Source organism: Petromyzon marinus (genome assembly GCF_048934315.1).
Source record: "Petromyzon marinus isolate PM22_M1 ecotype Great Lakes invasive population chromosome 70 unlocalized genomic scaffold, UKy_Petmar_22M1.pri1.0 chr70_unloc.4, whole genome shotgun sequence".
Classification (NCBI taxonomy): Eukaryota; Metazoa; Chordata; class Hyperoartia; order Petromyzontiformes; family Petromyzontidae; genus Petromyzon; species Petromyzon marinus.
Genome location: NW_027422606.1, coordinates 450,522 through 455,521, shown reverse-complemented (window position 1 = coordinate 455,521; position 5,000 = coordinate 450,522). Strand labels below are relative to the sequence as shown.

The window sequence follows — 5,000 nt, the reverse complement described above, 5'->3', positions numbered from 1 at the left end:
GGATGCAGGGAAAGCCAATGAGTCAGATGCCTTCTATGACCTCCTGTCACAGGTGCTGGCTAAAGTGGCCCCTCGGGATCGAGTCATCTTGTTGGGTGACTTCAATGCCCGAGCTGGTCATGATGCTGGCACCTGGAGTTATTGGAAGGCATGGGCCAGATCAGCTCAATAACAACGGCAGGATTCTGCTAGATTTTTGTGCAGCCCATGGGCTCGAAATTACCAACACGCTATTCCGGCATCGGCGCATCCACACAACATCATGGATGCATGCCGGGTTCAAGCAAGAACATCTGCTGGACTACATAGTGATGGAACAGCGGATGCGAGCCCATGTCCTTGACACCAGGATCTGCCGTGGAGCTGATCTGCCCTCTGACCATCGACTTGTCATCTGTAAGATTCGCCTGCCATTCTTCCACTCCCAGGACCCCATTCCAACCCCATCCCAACCTAAAGTGGCCTGGTCTCAGTTATCTGATGAAAGTTGCAATCGAGAATTTCATCATTGCTTGCGGCTGGGATTGGTATCGTCCCCGACTCCTCCTGATGTCGAGGGTAAATGGGCGAGGTTGAGGACTGTGACTCATGCAGCTGCAATGGCTGCTTTGGGAACGCGGTCCAGACCTCTCCAGAGACCCTGGCTGACAGAGGAGGTGTTCAGGATAGTTGAGAAAAAGCGACAGGCCCACTGTCATCGGCTACAGAATCCCGCGTCAGAGAATGAGGAGGCTTACCGCAGCCTTCGCTCGGAGGTTCGGAGAGCCGTGAGGCACTGCAAGGATGGGTGGTGGTCGCGGGTTGCTGAGGAGATGGAGTCTGCCTCAGTGGCCCGTGATCACAAATCTCTATTTAACTCCATCAAAAAAGTAGCCTGCAGCGCCACACCTATTACCATCATTAGGGGAAAAAACGGTGATCCAATCTGCGACCCCCAGGAACAGGTTTGCAGATTTGCTGAGCATTTCTGTAAGGTCCTGGGGGAGGGAAAATCCCTCAGGCAGGAAAACATCGTGGCACAAAGTGGGGATGACCCTGCTGAGGCTGCGGTGCCTCAAAAATTGGAGGAAGTCACCCCCTGTGAGTGGCTGCCTGAAGTGCCATCTGTTGAGGAAGTACTGAAGGCGATCCAGAGTCTGAGACCAGGAAAGGCACCGGACAGAGATGATCTCCCAAGCGAAATGCTGAGGGAGGGTGGCGTTTGTGTCACAGACTGCCCTACATGACATCATAACAACAGTCTGGACCACTGGATGGTTTTGCAGGACTGGAAGGATGCCCTGGTGGTGGTCCCCCTCTTTAAGAAGGGGGACCGCACAGACTGTAACAACTACATGGGCATCTCACTCCTCAGTGTGCCGGGAAAGGGCCTGGCAAGGATTATTCAACATCGCCTTGCCAGGCACGCTGAGGAGAGGCTTGCGGTGCCCCAATGCGGTTTCAGGAAAGGGCGGTCCTGCACAGATGCCATATTTTCTGTCCGTCTGCTACAGCAGAGGTGTAGGGAATTCCAACAAGACCTACATCTCTGCTTTATTGACCTGGTCAAGGCCTATGATACCATCAGTAGGCCTGGGCTCTGGGTTGTTCTTCGTGCTTTTGGAGTCCCTGACATGCTGCTCACGATCATTAAGGACCTTAATGATGGTGAGCGGGCCCAGGTAAATCTACGTGGCCGGGAGTCGGAGCCATTCCCTGTACACCTTGGGGTGCGACAGGGATGTCCTCTGGCTCCCACATTATTTCACATCTATTTTGACCACGTAGTTCGTGAAGCTTTCGATTGCTATACGGGAGAAATATGGTATGGATACAATGCGAGGCTGATCGATGCCCAGGTGCGGTCAAGGGATGGCTCCCGATTGCTCAACCACGTTATGTATGCCGATGATCTTGTAATTGCTGCTCACTCAGACGAGGAGTTGCAGACGCTGCTGCTGACCTTGGAAACTACCACTAAGAGGTCGGGAGTTACCATCAGCCCCACCAAAACTAAGCACCTGGCTGGGTATTTTGGTAATAGGGCAGTTCTGTGGAGAGAGTGGAGAGTTTCCCATGCCTGGGCAGTGTGCTTATGACTGGCTCCAGTTTAACAGCAGAGGTCTCACTCCGAATCAGTCGAGCGGAAATTTATTTTCATTCGTTGCGTAACGCTGTGTGGAAGCTACCTGGTCTGTCGCTCCGCACTAAGCTTCAGGTCTTCTCGGCCACAGTCATTCCCTCCCTTCTCTACGCTTGCGAAACGTGGATCCCCCAAATGGAATTTTTTCGCCGGTTAGAAACATTTTGGCTGACCTGTCCACGATCCATCCTGGGTTTAACCAGGCTGAATTGTGTGAGGAGCTCACAAATCCTTGAAAGATCTTGACAAAGTCACATCAGTGAGCTTCTCCGGCGGGGAAGGCTGCGATGGCTGGGTCATGTAGTCCGCATGCCCAGCCACCGCATGCCTCAACGGATTTTGTTCGGCCGGATCGAGATGGCTAAACGGGCGCGGCACGGGCTAGAGAAGAGATGGAGTGATGTGGTACAGGAGGACGTGGAGCTGAGTGGACTTGCCGATGACTGGTACCAGTGGTGTCAAGATCGGCCTCTGTGGAGGAGGCTCGTGAAGGACGCTACGGGGCAGTTGGAAGCAGTCGCCCTCCAACAACAACAGAGGGCGGAGGAGCGACGCTCACAACAATGAGCGGAACGCCGGGTGGCTAAAACCCAGCAAGTTTACACAGTAGGGGTACAGGTAGTGTGCATCAGCCCGTCATCTCGGTCATCTCAGTCAGTCGACCCGTGGCACTTTGGTCTGCCCCGTGACCTCTTGCCAGCGGGCGTTCGACACTTCACATATCCTCACCGTGCACATAGCCTGGCACAAGCGTCGTGGTGACGTCACCGCCACTTAGTGGCGAATGGCGGTTGCTGTTGTGAGTGTGTGAGAGGGTGAGTGTGTGAGAGGGTGAGTGTGTGAGAGGGTGAGTGTGTGAGAGGGTGAGTGTGTGGGAGGGTGAGTGTGTGAGAGGGTGAGTGTGTGAGAGGGTGAGTGTGTGGGAGGGTGAGTGTGTGAGAGGGTGAGTGTGTGTGTGAGAGAGAGATTACCTGTAGGCAGACAATAACAGCTGCGTCCACAACACCAATCAATGCGCATCCGTACTGTGCTTCACAATAACCACGTGAATAACCCCACTGCTAACGAATACCCACTGTCATTATGTCCACTCATTGGTCTCCGCGCACCACGTGACGAGTTCACAAGTGACGTCATCGCTTCTACCCCCTTCTGTTTAAGGAGCGATACAGGAGGAGGAATTCTCCACAGCTCCTATCTGGCTGTCCACCTGATGATGGCGGTTGTAATTACTGGCGAAACGTCGTACTAGGATTGTAAATGTTGTGGATTTGCTCTCCAACACACAGGCGTGCTCTGCGAGTAACGAATTGTAAATGTTGTGTTTGGTGTTGACACTCCAACACACGCAACCGGTTATTGTTGTACTAGTAGACTACAGTATACACTACACTATATACTACACTATACACTAGTGCTGTTAAAGTCTCCCATAGACTCCGATGTTAAAGTCTCCCATAGACTCCAATGTTAAAGTCTCCCATAGTCTCCAATGTTAAAGTCTGCCATAGACTCCAATGTTAAAGTCTCCCATAGACTCCAATGTTAAAGTCTCTACCCATAGACTCCAAAGTTAAAGTCTCCCATAGACTCCAATGTTAAAGTCTCTACCCATAGACCCCAATGTTAAAGTCTACCATAGACTCTAATGTTAAAGTCTCCCAAAGACTTCAATGTTAAAGTCTCCCATAGACTCCAATGTTAAAGTCTCCCATAGACTCCAATGTCAAAGTCTCCCATAGACTCCAATGTTAAAGTCTCCCATAGACTCCAATGTTAAAGTCGCTACCCATAGACTCCAATGTTAAAGTCTCTCATAGACCCCAATGTTGAAGTCTCTCATATACCCCAATGTTAAAGTCTCCGATAGACTCCAATGTTAAAGTCTCCCATAGACTCCAATGTTAAAGTCTCCCATAGACTCCAATGTTAAAGTCTCCCGATAGACTCCAATGTTGAAGTCTCCCATAGACTCCAATGCAACTAAATATAGTTCTTGTCTACGTGTTTGTGTTTCTCTCCTTGTGATGGGACATTGTAGGATGGAACTTTGAGATTTGTAAGGGGCACGGGGTGACCAATGAGGTTATTACCAAAGATTTGTCCATGAAGCCATCCAGATATACAAACATATATACAACTTCAACCGAGAGGATGGTTTTAAATTGAGCAACCATTGGAAAGATGTCATCAACTCATGCAGCCAGCTATGGCTCTAGGGTTTGGTGTTACATGTTATTTATGTAGTTTATTGTAAAATTTCGGTCACAGTCCTTGTGATCACTGTTACGTTGCAATAATGGCTTTATTTTTATGGTGATTTGGAAAACGTGTTTTTGGTTTGGACATGTTTGTTTTGTTGTTGTACGGAGTTAGACTGATGGCCTTAGTCTAAGTTTTCTTGTGGTTGTTGTTGTTGTTGTTTGACTTGCATCCCACTGGGAGTTTTTGCACGCAGCGTTGGTGGTGTACACGGTGCTTTTTTCAGGAATATTTTTTGCTGTTTTTTTTTAAATTTCCCATGGATTTTCTGTTTGCACAAAGTCACCACACGTACTCACTTTAAGACGTTTTTCTTGTTCGTGTTTTTGTTTTTTTTGTTTGTTGTGGTTGCACCCGATTCAAGAGCCGAATGGCTCACAGGGCTATACCAAAATAAATGAAACTGAAAACTGAACCAAGTCAAACTTTAGCTGCCTTATAATTTAATAATAAGAGGTTTTTCCCCTTTGTTCTGGCAACAAAACTGAAACCTTTTTTTACAAGGATTCATGTCGCTGTATTAACCACAATACCTGCAGTCAAAATGCAAACAAAAAAACATACTATGATAATATGATGGTGGCATTGTCCTTGTAACTGATTGGTCATCTGGTCG

At 49.0% G+C, this 5,000-nt stretch overlaps 1 protein-coding gene across 3 annotated transcripts in view; it reads left to right on the top strand.

The window, feature by feature from the left end:
* LOC116937797 (organic solute transporter subunit alpha-like) overlaps positions 1-5,000 on the top strand; it is a 136,436-nt gene that overhangs the window by 49,713 nt on the left and 81,723 nt on the right. Inside the window, exon 2 of one of the 3 annotated variants that reach the window (XM_076058367.1) lies at positions 1,915-1,963. The exons of the other annotated variants lie outside the window; for them this stretch is intronic. The gene's annotated coding sequence lies outside the window, so the exon portion shown is untranslated. The remainder of the gene's footprint in view (positions 1-1,914; positions 1,964-5,000) is intronic. 3 annotated transcript variants of the gene reach the window in all.